Raw genomic sequence first — 17,046 nt, 5'->3', positions numbered from 1 at the left:
TAGATTCACCAAACCAGTAACAAAGGAGCTTCTGTAGCACCACACTGGTTAACAAGAAGCTAAAATACAGTCTCCTTTAGGCATTCCAGCCCCTGGTTCCCATCCAGACAAACTGATCTTATATGGTGAGAGGTTACTGAAAACCCAGTTCACCGTACATGAGGTTCTATCAATCCCTAAGGTTCAGACACTCACCCCCAGGACAATATCAGGCTGTCAGCCAACACTTAATTAACTAAAGATTTTATTATTAAGAAAAAGAAGAGTTATTAAATGGTTAAAAGAATCACATACATTACAAAGGATTGCCAAGTCCTTAGATGAGAATTGTAGCATTGATGGTGAGTGTGCTGGTTTGCACAAAAGTCTCTCTGGAAGCATTCCAAAGAGTAGACTTCAAATGATAGCTTAGATGTAGAGTACGTTAGAGTCTTTCTATGCATTTTCCAGGGTATTTCAAGTAACTAATTGGAAGATCTCAGCTCCATAGCTTAAACTTTCCCTGTTTAAAGTTCAACAAACTAGAGATGGCAGCATCAGGCCTGAGATCTCTCTTTTATAGCTGAAACAAGCGGTCAAGTGTTTTGAACACAGCATTCGACTGCAGATCTTTCTTGAGCACACACTGACCCATCCTTTGAAGTTAAAATTCTATTTTCTGTGCATAGACTGGTAATCTAGTTACATTGATTTACATAAGGCCACTGCCGGTCATTCATTATAACAGGGATAGAGAAAATGAAGACAACATAGATATTATTAGTTTCCTGCAATATCTCATATCTTTGATCTTAAGGTTAACTTTATACAGTAGCATACATAATGTAAAGGCAATTAAGACATAAATGGGACTTAATATCTACAATCTAGTTTGATTACACTGGTAAACTTCTAACAGGATATAAATAAAAAGACAAATACACTTCGTAATTATTCTTATCGATACAAAGTGAATGGGTTTGAGATTGCTAGGCTAATTAATTTTCTTTAATATGCACACAAGTGAATTATCCTGATTACAATTGCAATGCCGCTTATTAAGTTATGGTTAGTTGGTTTTCCATGTCACAAACATAACCACCTTCCATTCAGGCTAAATGCCTCTTTGTTTATCAACAGCTGAAACAATGGAAGCTACTGCCCCAACAGATCAGCACAGCCAGACAGGAGTAGGAGTTGAACCATGCAGTCTGAGGGGTCTCCTCTGGGGTCTAAATGCAAACACAAAGGGGGTGGGAATTATTGAGTGGAGGTGAGAGAGAGAGTCAGAACTCAGAAGAAGAGAGAAGACAGCAGGAAAACCAAAAGACAGCCAGAAAAAACACTAGTAACATGGTCTTGAGAGAAAGCCAATAGAACTTTTTGGAAAAAGGCTTGGAATTATGAGCAAAGAAATTGCCACCTCTTTTTTCCTGAACATAGTAGGAAACACAGACTATATGTACACTTTTTGTAAATACAGGATTGCAAACAGCTACCTGACTCATCAGTTTCCCCCCCTGCAGGAAACAAGACACTGAATTTTGGCTCACTGAGCAAGCTAAGAAAGGGTAAAATTCTGGCCCTTTGTCTTTTGAAATATGTTCCGCCTTCAGGATGAAACAGGTAGACATCACTGACTTAGAATGGAAACTGTTTGGGGCAGCAATGTTTTCTTATATATCGTTTATAATGCCTAGCACACTGGGACCTCGAGGTGTTATTGCAAAATCAGTATTTGATTTAGGGAACAGGAGGTCTAAAGAAAACAAAGATGCCTCATCACATGGCGGTGAGACAGAGAGAAGAGGCAGTTAAACAGTTAAAAAGGATTAAAAGTTAACACAAGGGAAGCAAAACCAATATAAAAAAAACAGAGAAAAAAATAGACCAAAAGTAGACAAAAACATCAAAAAGCTAAGCGTGATCCTGTGTTCTCTCACTCTGCTGAGAATGTATGAAGGGTCTGAACTTCTGACCAGGATGACCAAAAGAAAGCTACAGCCAAGACCAGCAGCACACTGCATGGGCAGCAAATCTGTCCAATGCTGCTATACCTTGCCAGCCTATCAACTTCTCTAGCACTCTGTATTGGGTTACTCTAAAGCAGAAACCTCTCAGTCAGGATCTGCTTCTTGGTCCAAATTCTCTAGTGTAGAAAGCCTAATGTGCCTGCTGCTCTAGTTCTTCCTTGGGGACCATCTCTGCCTTCGGTAGCCACAGCTACAGCTCCTTCTCTGCTCTGGACACCTTAGCCCCTTTTAAACGGACACCATTGCAAGGGAGCAGCTCTTCTTGAGGTTCAAAGCCCTCTCCTCATGCACAAGATAGTTCCTTCCTAGGCTCTGGGCCTCCCACTCCTTCCTCAACCCCAGCAGTTCCTTAAGTTTTCTTCTTAGTCCAACAAAGAGGTGGCAGTTGGGTAAGGATAGTTGCCCCAATAACCAATCAAAGAGTTACCATGGCAGACTAGTCTGTCTAAGCATATGTACACCTACACATGGGACTAGTTATGGGAGAATGATCTAGTGTGAAAACACAAAAGAGTATGTGGGAGAGAGAAAAAAAGACAAAACAAAGAAAACAGAACTAAATAAAGTTAATAGAAAATCCCAGAGGAGCCAGAGACACATACGGGATATGTCTACACTGCAATAAAAAAAAAAAAAAAAAAAAAAAAAAAAACTTGAGGCACTGAGCCTCAGAGCCAGGGTCAACTGATTCAGGCTTCCAGAGTTTGGGCTACAGGGTTAAAAATTACAGTGCAGACATTCTGGCTCAGATTGGAACCAGGGCTTTGAGACCCCCACATCTTGCAGGGTTTCAGAGCCCAGGCTCCAGCCCAAGAGTCTACTCTACAATTTTTAGCCTTGCAACCCAAGCCTGTGTCAGGTGACATGGGCCAGCCAGGGCCGTGCTGCTGATCTTTTATTGCAGAGTAGTCGTACTCACAGTGACTTAATGTAGAGCAGACTACCATGCTATAGATTTACACTCTGGCTTCGTACACACTCAGACCACGTCTATCCCTGAAGTGTAGATTAGATCCCATTGCTAAAGAAACTCCTCCTCCCTGAGAAACAGTAGTTAGACTGACAAACACATTCTTCCATTGACATGGCTGCACCTACAGCAAAGATTAGGTCAGCATAACAGCTGCACTCAGGGGTATGGATTTTTATTTTTTAAAAACACCCATGAGCACTATAACTATATCAATTTAAGTTTTCAGTGTTGACCAGACCCCAGTCTCCATATGGACAACCCCAGAGAGAAAAAGGTAGGCCTCAGGGCAAGAAAGATTATAAGCAAGAGCACAGGAGAGGATATAGTGTGCCACCACTGGGAACAGAGATGCAAAGAGCCTTGTTTCTGTATCACATGAATCCTGAGTGTAGCCCTATGTCTTTATATACAGAAATACACACACAGGTATTTTCCCAACTCACAAATGGGATTGTCTTTAAGACAAAAATTAGCTCCAGTGAGGGGTAAATCGCTTCAAAAATACTATCAGTTCTCAGGTGTTTACGTAACACCATATGTGGATGTGGGGACTACAGCTAGTCTAGTTACACTGGAAGTACTAAAACAAATAGCCAAAAAAAGGGAAAACCTTGAATGTTTCCCTCAAGAAGCTTTAGAATCTCCTGCCCTCTTTTAAAAATACTGAAGGTGAAGAGAGTGCCAACTCCCATCCCCCAAAAAACTGAAAAGAAAACCTTAAACCAGAATTAGGATAAGACTACTCTCATTTTTGCCAGTGACTTAAGACAGAATTTGACCCATAAGGCAAGAAGTTCAATTGAACCATTCAGCCCCAATCAATCAAATTTTGTTATAAATACTTGGGTTCAAAATTGAGCTATCTAGGATTTCATGGAAGGCACTCGTCTTTTCTCCTCTCCATACCTTCCACATGAGAACATATTCTTCTGTTAAAAAGGACCAGAAAGTGGTATTTCAGAAGATACCATTTACAAGCAAGTATGCTACTTCAATCCAGAAAATATAAGGCAAGTAAATAAGAAGCGGGCAGCATTATCTCCTGCAAATGTAAACAAACTTGTTTCTCTTAGCAATTGGCTGAACAAGAAGTAGGACTGAGTGGACTTGTAGGTGCTAAAGTTTTACATTGTTTTGTTATGGAGTGCAGTTATGTAACAAAAAAAAAATCTACATTTGTAAGCTGCACTTCCACGATAAAGAGATTGCACTACAATACTTGTATGAGATGAACTGAAAAACACTGTTGTCATTTTTACAGTGCAAATATTTGTAATCAAAAGTAATACAAAGTGTACAGTGCTCACTTTATATTCTGTGTTGTAACTGAAATCATATTTGAAAATGTGGAAAAACACCCAAAAATATTTAATAAATTTCAACTGGTATTCTATTGTTTAACAATGCAATTAAAACTGCGATTAATCGCCTTTTTCTTTTTTTTAGGTAATCACGTGAGTTAACTGCGATTAATCAACAGCCCTAATAACTAACCATGTCAAAATTTGAATTGTCATAACTACATTCTAGAGCGTTAATACCCTATTGTGATGAATGTGAGCAGTTCACATGTCTCTTGAAGCTACTGTTCCATGCTGTTTACAAGCCCAGGAAGACAATTATGCTTCAATTTATACTCCTCCCATTTGGAAGGTTATCTTTGCAACATGGGTTAAAAACAATTTCAAATATAACTTTTGATTCTAGAGCACAATTCTGTGGTAAGGGGTGGATTCTACAGTCATGTAATCATGGAATACATGTGGCCCTATGCATCTGACCTTTTCAACAAAACCTCTCTCAAGTAATAACTTCTTACCAAAAAAGGAGGGGGAAAAACCTCAACACACACAATTCAGAATAATGAGATGGTTAAACCGCCTCTTCCCCTCACCCCCAAAAACCCCACTACACATTCTGGAATTTGTGTTTTCTAAATAATTAAGTTTGATGCATAATAGGTATCATCATCCAAGGTAATAGGCATCTGATAAATACCTCAAAATAGACATGGTGATTAACATTTGTAAAATAATTTGAAGTTTCCAATGATTTTCATCAAAGTACAATTCACAACTGTGAAAGTCTAGCTATTTGTTACTCTCTCTAGTTTATACAAAAAAGTTTGTTTTTTTCTTCTAGTCATAGCTATGGCAAGGCACCAGATGTTTCTAGGAAATACAAAGCTAAAAACTTCATTTTTATGATAAAATATGGGGCAGTTCTCAACAATTTCATGAGACAAGTAAAGTTGGGGGCCTAGATATTTTCTTTTCAACTGAAAACACAGATACAGGATACTACCATGTAACAAAGCCAAAAGATCCTAAGTTAATAGAATCTGTCCAACTTTTAGAAGAGCAGAGGACCAATTTTATGCAGATAAAGTGGTACAGTATTATACTTAACCTCGTATTTGAGAAGGATTCAAATTTTCACCCATTCCAATTTTTTAATGCTTTCCCTGCAAAAATACTAAAATGTGGGTTATGGGCAGGGCTCATTTAAAAATGCAGATGTGGACTTTTTCCACAGAAACTGGCAAGAACAAAGGTATGAATAGAACTTTGTGCTTATGTTATAATTTCATGATAAGAGAAGATTTTCTTCTCTTTTCTGGAACAAATGATAAAAGGAAAAAATTTATCATTCCTTTTAATAATACAAAGCTTTTTGATAAATTAGGTAGAGATAAGGGGATCAAGTATAAAGCCCTATTTATGATAAAATCCTCAGTGTAAGCAAGCATACAATCCTTAAGTTCAAAAGGCACAATTAAAGCAGCAATGCTATACTTCTACCAAACTAAAAAAAAAGTGCACTAGTCAGAAATGATAGAAAAAATGCAGAAAGATTAGCGTGTTGGAAAACATAAAATTATAGAAGTTTACATATCATATTGTTAACACTGCTGATTTAAAAGAGCATTTTACCACACTCATTAGCATGACAACCTAAAGCAATATCTTGCCTCTATCACAAACAGGGAGCATCACTGGGGACCCCAAGACAGAAAACTGAAATATTGTTTTGCCATTTCTTTGGGATTCCCAAAAGACTTCAAACCAGAAAACTAGTTTTAAGTAATTCATGCTAGCATACTCCTTCTGTCTACTTTTCTGGCTAAATAACTGTTTCAGTGTGAGAACTATATTCTGTGAAGAAATGTTGCAGATTTCAGGATATCATTTGTGTTGGCAAGCACTTTCTGCTCATTGCTGGTGAGTAGAAAACACATTCCACAGAGTTGCCATTGGATCTGCATTGAAGAAAACACAAGCTAGTTTGTATTGGTCTGCTGGCCAATTTCAACAGGAAGGAAGCTTGCAGCCCTCATCAACTCTGCTAGTACCATTAGATGTTAATTTGACTTCAAGATACTGCAGGTTATAGGGAATTTCCTTGAAATTAAAAGTCAAAGTAAAAATTTAAGTATGATCTTGTTGCAATTGTAATACAGCCAATTACTCTGCCAGGAAACAGCTGAAGTCAAATTTTAGAATCCAGATAAAGCTTGATTAACCTTAAACATATCCATGTGACAGAGTGTGCAGTTCTAAAAGGTATTTATACATATTTAGACACCTGCATTAGCTATGTGTCTGACAAAAATCCACTTAATACCTGCTAACCTAAAGTCTAAACCTACTAGCCAGTATGGATACCTGTGCTGCCACGATCCTAAGGCAGTGCACAAAGACAATCCCTATCCAGCGATATAAAGGACACACTAGTTGTACACTTTGTATTCTATATTTAGTTTTAACATGTTAATCAACTATCTACTTCATATTTTTTCAAAGTTAAACTCAATATAGGTGATCGAATAGCACTTTTTTTATTCATTGAATTTCATCAGTATCTTGTAATTAACTCAAATATTATGTAACCATCTGAAGAGCTGGTTGAATACTGTAAAAAGCATTTAAATAGTAATGACATTGAAGTATCTTTGCAATCACTTTTCACGTAGTCCTACTTATTACACCTCTTGCTTTAACTGTCTTTTCCTTTCCCTAAAAAAGGTATTTCTATTTTCAAACTGTACTTCTATTTTCTAACTCATCCTACAAATCTTTCCTTCTCTCTTGTTCCAGTCTACTCATTTGCTAATGTCCTGGAATTCGCTAATGTCCTACCAAGCAAGCTAGAGACCCATGGTGAAATCCTAGCCCCACTGAGGCAAATTGCAAAACCCCCACTGATTTCAATGGGGCCAGGATTTTACCCAGAAATGGAAGGTGGGGCACCAACATTCAGGAATAATGCCTTACAAAAAGCCAACCATCCTCTCTTGCTGGGAAAGGGAAGAACACTAAGATCCTACAGGATGCAGTCCGTGAATCCTATATGTGAAACACACACAGTGATACATTTGAAGTATCCCAGCCATCTCCAGTCCCTAAAAAGTGCCCTATTTCCATCCTTAATTGCAATGTGACCTGGCTGCTACTGGGGTTTGTATCATTCTTTACTACTTTACTTTCCTTCAACTTTCTGGCTGATGCCAGAGGAGTGTCTCCTCACCTAGCCTCTTCTCCCAGTGAACAGCTTCCATGTCTGCCCATTGTACAGTTTAGAAGTCTGTGTAAATCAACAGCAGCACAAAACTGTTATCAGTTTAAGTGTTGCCCATTAGTGCTTTGAAACTGATCCATTTTGTTGTTATTACACTGTTGTAGTTTGGCAAAGCACATTGGAGCAGAGGCACATTAGACTTCTGCAAACTTAGGAGACGGCATAACTTTGGTTCACACTTGGTAGGTTATCTTTGTAACCAGAAAGAAATAGAAACTTTATTTTATATGAAATCTTATATTCTGCTGAAGTTGATGGCAGAAAACTGGAAAAGCTTCCTATTCAGCCTAAGTGAAGAGATTTTTTCAAGCCATATATCAGATGCAGTCATGTGCCTGACAAGAGCATCTATTTACTAATCTGCTGAATCTCTCTGCAGCGGGCATTGAGTTACAGGAACCTGCTTAAAAAGCCATACCTCCTGAAAAAAGTTATGCAGTGTCCATAAATGAAACTTTGGGGGGGGGGGGGGGGCTGACCCAATGCTTCTTTTCTAAGACAGACTGCATCTCAGACCTGTTTCAAACATCACTTCATGAAAAGCTGCTGCAACAATAGTTAACAGATTCCTAGGTAGCAGCAACAAATTGAAAAAAAAAATCAAGAGGGCCCTAAATTGGCAATATTTTAATCAAATGTGTGACAAAAATATTGCTTTTTTCCTTTACAATATTTCTGTCACTTTCAAAGGTGAATGAATAAGCAAGAAGGCAGTTTAGCTAATGTTCCAGAATTCCTATGAACAGTAGTTAAAGCAGAGCAAAGCAGGAAAGGAAGCTCACCAGTTTTGGTGGTCTTGGTGACAGGTCTCAAAGTAATGTTGTGATGTGGCACTGCATCATCTTGTGGTGATGTGTTGCACTACGGGAAAGAGAAAGGGAAAAAGAAATGTAGCTGAAAGGAGTTCCAACAAAGGGCCAAGCAAGACAAACTGCATTCAATTGTGCATGTACACATCCTGCTGTGGAGGAAGGGGAACACATCCCTGATACTTCACACATCAATTCTTATAAATGCCAAAATTTCAATTTGGCAGGGATGGAGAACAGAAATTGCTACAAAAACAAATAAAAATGGAGGGTTTGAGCACCCTTTCCCTCCAATTTTTTTAAAGATATAATTGGCTGCATTTTAGAAAATGTTACAATAGTTCAAAAGAGACACTTTACAAACACAAAAAAGTTATCTAGTATTTGTCCGTAACTTGTCAGAGGCAAGTCAGAGGCTAGTAAAGCAACCAAAGACACTGAAAAGCAGGCTCAGGGCAAGTTATTTTCCCATCCTAGCCATAGAAATACTGGAGACTGTGCATCTCTCCTAACTCTCTGCCACACACAACCATGCACTCTCCACATTTATACAGAGTATTTTTATTGCAACATTTCAGCACCAAGCTCCAATAATTTTAAAATGTATTATTTTGTGTCTACTAAATTTTCTGTACATCATCTTCCTTTTCTCTCTCCACTGTTTTCCCTCTCTCTTCTTCTGGTTTGTTTTTTGAGCTGGATTTCCCTAAAATTCACTCCTCCATCATCACTTGGCCCCTCCAAGATTCTGTTTTAATCCTATATCAGACATGGGCAAACTACAGCCCGCGGGACTGCCCTGCCCAGCCCGCGGGACTGCCCTGCCCAGCCCGAGCTCCTAGACTGGGAGTCTAGGTCCCCGGCCCCTCCCCTACTATTCCCGCTCCTCCACAGCCACCCCGCAGCACGGGCCACATTCTGGCCCCCGCTCCTGCTGGGCAGCGTGAGGAGTCCAGCTGGCTCTGGCCAGGTGTCCTGGCTGCGAGCTCCTGCTGCTGGTAAGGGGGCGGGGAGCGGGGGGTGTTGGGGGGGCAGTCAGGGAGGAGGGGACGGATGGGGCGGAGGTTCGGGGGGGTGGTGGTCAGGGGATGGGGTACAGGGATGGTTGCGAGTGGGAGTCCTCAGGGGGGCCTGTCAGGGGGCGGGGACGTGGATAGGGGTTGGGAGAGCAGTCAGGGGATAGGGGGCAGGGGTCCCGGGAGGGGGCAGTCCGGGGACAAGGAGAAGGGGGGATTGGATGGGTTGGGGGTTCTGAGGTGGGCAGTCAAGTGGCGGGAAGTGGGAAGGGGCAGATAGGGGGCAGGGGCCAGGCTGTTTGAGGAGACATAGCCTTCCCTACCCAGCTCTCCATACAGTTGCGCAACCCCAATGTGGCCCTTGGGCCAAAAAGTTTGCCCAACCCTGTCCTATATCCTTGTTCCCATGTAAACCTGAGTTCTTTTACCTCACCAAAATTTACTTAACGCCATATCTACTTCACTACAGAACACTGAAGGGAGAGGGAGATAGGATGCTACAGGAATCCTGGAATCGTTCCCCTCTGGAATGTGGAGAGAGGAAGAGAACTGCTGAAGGATTTGGTGTCTGCTCTTCTAACCTCTCCTCCTCTTGGACCTGTTAATGGAAAGAACTTTTGTAGGAGAGACAGATAAGGGACTTCATCTCTGATCAGTTGATGCTGCTGTTCCACCTACTGGGAAGAAGGCTTGAAGGACCAGAAATTTCCCAGCCAGGCAATAGCAATTCCTCTTGTTCACAATTCAGATTCCTCTGCTTGGCAAGTCCTCACCTCACCTCACCAGCCACTAAGAAAGGGGAACCCTGAGAGAAATGCACTCCCTCGAGTCTGAGAAATGAAGCCAAAGTTTGCTGTTTATAAAGAAGTAACTGTGTTCCACCACAGTTCCTCCCTCCCCCACTGACTTTAAGCCCTACCTCTAAGATAACAGTACAGTTTAACCAAGTTTAAAATTTGCTGGTCAGTCAAGTTCTTAATTCAACCCAGGGCTTCTCAGTGACAAGTCAGAGGAGAGCAGCTCAAGATTCACCACCTTTTGGTCAACCTTTATTTCTATTCTAAAGCCCTATCTACACATGGAACAACATTAAACGCAACCAGACTCCAACATGGTAAAGTCATACATAACATCGCTCAGCATGATTATATGGCAGCAGTGTGTCAAGACAGTGCTAAAACTGTTAACAGAGAGCCAGCTGCATTACAGCTACCAATGCTATTAACAGTGTTGTGAACAGGAATTAGTAATGCTTTTTTTTGGTAAAAATTCCCTGGGTAGATATGGCATAAGGTCACTGGAAAACTAATGATATTTAGTATCAGAGGGGTAGCCGTGTTAGTCTGGTTCCACCACTTGCATCCGAAGAAGTGGGTATTCACCCACGAAAGCTCATGCTGCAAAACGTCTGTTAGTCTATAAGGTGCCACAGGATTCTTTGCTGCTTCTAATGATATTTAGTCATTACAACAGTTGAAAGCTTTGTAGCCAAGTAGGGTGACTGTTTAAAATGCACTTTTTAGTTTGAAGTCTATTTACCCTCAACACCCAATAAATACTTTGAATAAAGAATGATGTTGTTATTCAACAAGACTGTATGCCTTTTGGGGGCAGAGACTTTTTACTACATGTTTGTATAGTGCCTAGCACAATGGGGTTCCATCCTAGTCAAGGCCTCTGGCTGATTGCAAATTATACAAAATAATTTCCACAATGTCATTTAGCATGACAGCTCAAAATACATCTTCAGAGACCCACAAGCCCTTCCCTTGTTTTGCTGAAGGCCAAATTCAACATCCCTTAAATTCTAAAGTAAAACAAAAGTGGAACAAATATGTAGGAAGAGACAAGCACCAAAATACTAATTTGGGGCATCTTCTTAAGACAATGTTGAAAACAATGGTTTCAGACAGACAATTTTTCAAAAATACCTCTAACTAGCATCCTGTCAACTTAATCTATCAGGGAAGTTAAAAACTGATTCAGATGCACAAGCCTCATCTACACTAGGAGTCCCATTAGTGCTAGTACTGGTGGGAGATTCACTGAGATTCCTAATGGAGGTATAGCCTAAGACATACTACAGGCTGGGCTTGAAAAAATAACCCATTTTCCCAATTCAGGGGAAGTTGAAAGTTGGAGCAGGTGAGTGAACTGAATGAGGCCAGCAAACAAAGCCTTTGCTGCTCCTAGCTTCTTCCCCCTACAGGAAGAGGGCAAGCATGGGATTAGGGCTGCATAGGGGCTCCTACTGCTCCTTTAAAAGGAAGGAAGAGCATGAAAGAACATTCAGGGGCTGGTCCCATTTGCTTAAGATGGGAGTAGGAGTGCAGAATGGTTGGAACCCACTGCCCTTTCATCAGAAAGAGGAAATCAAGGGCCATTGCTGTTTTAACTGGAAAGTAAGAGGGGGAAGAACCAGGAATGGGGAGAAAGGGAGAGAGAGATGTGCATGAGCTGGATGAAGGTGCATAAAGGTATAGAGATGCGAATGTGAGGGGAAATGTGCAACAGAGGATGAGATAGAGAAGATAAATTAGAATTGTGAGACAGAACATACAAAGCTTGGAGAAAGAAGGAATACAAAACAGAAAAAAGAAAGAACAAGATACAGAGAAGAGGAAAAATGAGATAACACTATACTCAAAATATTACATAACTTATAGTAGGAGAGAGTGTGGAATGAAGCCAGAAAAAAGTATAAGAGCACAAGAGGCAGAGAGTTACTTTTTTTATTAAAAAAAGCTTATTAAACAGAAATTTGATTGACAAACGCTACAGTTACATACAACGCACAACTGTTTTATTCCTTTGCATTGCATGAGCGTATTTTGTGTTTTGTTTTCCAGTGGGAGTGGCAATGTACTTTTTTCACCTGGACTTGGTTGTTGAGCTAGTGTTAGGGAAATTTTTCAAACTCTGGTCTTGTGACCCTGTAGAAAGCTTTTTTAAACAAACAAATAAATAAAAAACAACTTTCAGGAAAACAAGAGTCATTCATCAGGATGGGCACATTAACTAGTCACAGCTCATGAAGCAGCAGATTGATGATAAAACTTCTTTAAAAATATTTACTCTGATCAGAAAAAGTTTGGTATTTCCTTTTGAATTATTCTTCTGAAAAGACCACTCTTCCTAATAATTAGAAGCTGCAGGTTGTGTTTAAGCTGTTAGTTCCTATAGGGTGTAGTTTTCATATCTCATTCAATTTTTCTTTAAGTTGTTAAAAAGAAGTTTTCAAAAGGTACAATATACCTTTTTAAGAACATACCAATAAGAGACTGGGTAAGTCAGCTAAATAATTACAAACTATACAATGAAGAATCCTGTGGCATCCGACGAAGTGGGCATTCACCCACGAAAGCTCATGCTGCAAAACGTCTGTTAGTCTATAAAGTGCCACAGGATTCTTTGCTGCTTTTACAGAACCAGACTAACACGGCTACCTCTCTGAAACTATACAATGGGAGATTTATACACTAGACTCTTACAAGAAAAGCATTCACCACTGGAACCTGCCAATGTGTAGGACAGGGAAGACTGACAGAGGGGAAAAGTGTTGGTTCACTATACCAACCCATAAACCGCACTCACCAATAGCAAACGAATTTTTTGAGTCCCCACTTCAGAGCGGCTCTCTCAGATCTGTCCCTTGTATGACTGAGCAGACAGGCCATGTACATATTTTTTTTTCTTGACCTTGAGACTAGATTTATACTACACATCTCTCATTTCTTCATTGACAAATGTAGAGTGATAATGGTGAAAGCATTTTTCCCACCAGGGAGCAACATCCACTAACAGTAGATACTTTGATACTTGCTGAGGCAAACTTGGTAGCATCTGCCAACAAGTTCTTGCCCACTGCTTTCTCCTATTACTTACATTTACAGATAGAAACATTTTAAACAAAATTAGAAGTTTTCATGATTCACTAAAGTATATAATTTTGCCCCATTATTCAAAAGTACACAAACTGATAAATTATTTGAGATTTAGTAAAGTGGTGAGTTAAAGCTTATAGTAGAACCTGGAGTTGAAATCAAGCTGCTAACCCAAGTTAAAAGCCAAGTTGCTATGTCTTCACTGCTATTTTAACCTGAGTTATAGCTAACCTGAGTTAAAAAAAAAAAAAAAAATCTTTTCTGCAGTGAAAACATACCAGATCCTAAATCAGGTGTAGGCAACCTATGGTATGGGTGCCGAAGGCGGCACACGAGCTGATTTTCAGTGGCACTCACACTGCCTGGGTCCTGGCCACCGGTCCGGGAGGCTCTGCATTTTAATTTAATTTTAAATGAAACTTCTTAAACATTTTAAAAACCTTATTTACTTTACATACAACAATAGCTTAGTTATATATTACAGACTTATAGAAAGAGACCTTCTAAAAATGTTAATGTATTACCGGCACACGAAACCTTAAATTAGAGTGAATAAATGAAGACTCGGCACACCACTTCTGAAAGGTTGCCGACCCCTGCCCTAAATAAAGAAGTCCAGTGGCACCTTAAACACTAACAGATTTATTTGGGCATAAGCTTTCGTGGGTAAAAAAACCACTTCTTCAGATCAAGAAGTGGGTTTTTTTACCCACGAAAGCTTATGCCCAAATAAATCTGTTAGTCTTTAAAGTGCCACCGGACTCCTTGTTGTTTTTGTGGATGCAGACTAACATGGCTACCCCCGGATACTTCAGATCCTAAGTGTTAGATTAGCAGAGCAAACATTTTGGGCAAGAGTAACAGTAGAATTGGCCCACATCTTCAGGAAATTTACTCATTACTTTTAATTTACTCAAAACTGCTCTCTTTCTTTGCTGGTTTAAAATACAACAAAAAAAACTCTACTAAGAACACTTTAAAAATTATTTATGGGATGGATCCATCTCTGCCCCATGGGAACAGGAGACAGAAAAAGTATGTAAATGAATGTCAACCACTGTGCCCAATTTCACATATGAAAATTTCTACTATACCACTTGCACAGTTTTAAGTAGTGTAACATGAGCATTGCAGGTTCAAAGGCCACAGTTTGGTCACCTCCATCTCTCTCATGTTTGGTTGCTTATAGGATTTATCTTGTATCAATTGTTGCTCTATTTCAACTTACTATACATAAAGAATTGGCAATGGCTGGTGACCCATTTCTTAAATTAGAGAATTATTTAGGAATTGGTATACAAATTTATAACAATGATTCCAAGGACTGGTTTGAACCAGTAGTCACTTGTGAAAGACTGCCCTCCAAAACAGCAGTATAGATAAGTGATAAGTATTTTTACACACCAACACAAAAATCCCTAATATCTGCATCCTCACTTATCAGCTTTGTACTACTACTGAAATATTTCACAAGTAATACAAGGATATTGGGAAAGCACACACAAATCAGCTCTGAGACAAGTGCTCCAAAATGCTGCAATACTAAGCTTTTCAGCATTATACATTCATTTACTGAAAAACCTGTTTTCTGTAAAATAGCTCTGCAAATAGATCAATATATTTTAAAATGCAGCTAAATGAGAAAGTTGACACTGAATTCTAAACTTACATAAGGTTATTTCTTTGTTATTTCTATTTTTAATATACTTGGGTAGGCACTAATATTGTGTGTGATGGGGGCCATACAAGTATCTAAGCAGATAGGTATAGAAACTAGTTTGATAATTCTTGTAGTTTTCTTTTTGTAAACAATAGCTACTTGATCAATACAGTAACTGCTTATATTTAACAGATTTTTAGAGCTCTAACTATACTCTACCAGTTTGATACACAACTTTCTTTGAAGTGTTTTATACTAATTTCTACTCCTAAATCAAAGCTCTTACATACATTAGCTACTAAGCACAGCAGAAATGCTGTCCATTCTGAAACATTCATTTTCCTGAAGTTAGACCAAGTGAAAAATTAAATTCCACACATGTTGCTACTAGGATTTCAGCAAGTTTTAAACTGCTCATTAAAGAAAGTGAAATTTGATCTTCATCTCTGCTCAAAATATAAAGGAGATGCATTTTCCATATTGCTATAAAAACTGATAATGCATAACATTTTTCTAAAAATTAAGTACTGATTATATTCAAGATCTGAAGTTGTTTTCGCTCTGTCACTGAAATGTACTATAAGTTTCTAACTAAAATAAACTACTGAGCATGTTATACTGGAGTCCTTGCTCTGCCAAGATGAAGTGTATAAGATGCTTCCCATCTCAATTTCTAAAATTTTCTAAAAAGACAAAATCTCTTAAGATGAGTTTACTGTTCTTTGACTAGAAACACATTTCATTCAACAGTAGACACAAAAAGTTTCAGAAATACCACAATACTATAAACACACTGCATGTTCAGGTTTCACCAAATCAATCCTGTTAAGTAATTTAGTCCTAGTTGACTACAATGTGGTATTACTGAATAAGTGACACCCAGAGCTGACCATAACATATGCTTAGAAAGAACTGTTAGTGACCATTTGTATATTTGCTTGTGTATTTTCTGCACTGTAATCGAGTTCACTGACTCAGCTGAATATAGTTAAAGACGTCTCCTAATTTTACTAAAAGCATTCAAGTAAGGCACACCTACAAAAACCATTAGCCCAAGACAAGATTGACATTTTCATGGTCTGGTTTCTTCCCTTCACTGCCCCAAAGAAAGATCAAATCTAAGAATCATTTTAATGAAATAGGGCCATTTAGGTTGGACATTAGGAAAAGCTTCCTGTCAGTACGGTTAAGCACTGGAATAAATTGCCTAGGAAGGTTGTAGAATTTCCATCATTGGAGATTTTTAAAAGCAGGTTAGACCCCATCTGTCAGGGATGGTCTAGATTAGGGGTAGGCAACCTGTGGCACACGAGCTGATTTTCAGTGGCACTCACACTGCCTGGGTCCTGGCCACCGGTCTGGGGGGCTCTGCATTTTAATTTAATTTCCAATGAAGCTTCTTAAACATTTTAAAAACCTAATTTACTTTACATACAACAATAGTTTAGTTATAGTATAGACTTATAGAAAGAGACCTTCTAAAAACATTAAAATGTATTACCGGCACGCGAAACCTTAAATTAGAGCGAATAAATGAAGACTCGGCACACCACTTCTGAAAGGTTGCCGACCCCTGGTCTCGATAATACTTAGTCCAGCCATGAGTGCAGGGGACTGAACTAGATGACCTCTCAAGGTCCCTTCCAGTCCTACAATTCAATGAAATATCTTAATGATAACAACCAGAATCTATACTCAAAAACCAACATCAGGTGGTGAATTGGATAGCTTACTCCCTATACCACAGGGTTATTTAAAAAGCAGCATTTAGGAGTATTAGAACTGGTTTACCAACTATGACCCAAGAGGTTTTTTAGGATCTGTCCTATCAAATCTCTTTAAATAGGAAGTGTACACTGAAGTACATTTTTTAAACTAAAGATAATTCCAACACACAATTGAAAAGAAAAAAAATCTTGTAAACACAGTATATACCACTTTAAGTATAAAACTTTAAAACACTACAAGTTCTGAATCATTGGAATTTTTGTTCTATTTCCTGTAAAAACACCAACAGCACTCAATATTCTGTTTGTACTAGTTCAAGAACAAAAAAAAAAGCACTGTGATCTCTCAGTTTTAAGTTTATTCTTATCTCAGAAGCTCTAGATCAT

At 39.0% G+C, this 17,046-nt stretch overlaps 1 protein-coding gene across 4 annotated transcripts in view; it reads right to left on the bottom strand.

Moving 5' to 3' along the window:
- TAB2 (TGF-beta activated kinase 1 (MAP3K7) binding protein 2) overlaps positions 1-17,046 on the bottom strand; it is a 145,487-nt gene that overhangs the window by 124,305 nt on the left and 4,136 nt on the right. For all 4 annotated transcript variants that reach the window (XM_045010436.1, XM_045010433.1, XM_045010434.1 and 1 more), the window contains one exon: positions 8,346-8,424. The gene's annotated coding sequence lies outside the window, so the exon portion shown is untranslated. The remainder of the gene's footprint in view (positions 1-8,345; positions 8,425-17,046) is intronic.

The sequence above is a fragment of the Mauremys mutica genome, chromosome 3 (genome assembly GCF_020497125.1).
Source record: "Mauremys mutica isolate MM-2020 ecotype Southern chromosome 3, ASM2049712v1, whole genome shotgun sequence".
Lineage (NCBI taxonomy): Eukaryota > Metazoa > Chordata > Testudines > Geoemydidae > Mauremys > Mauremys mutica.
This window is presented reverse-complemented; position numbering and strand designations above follow the sequence as displayed.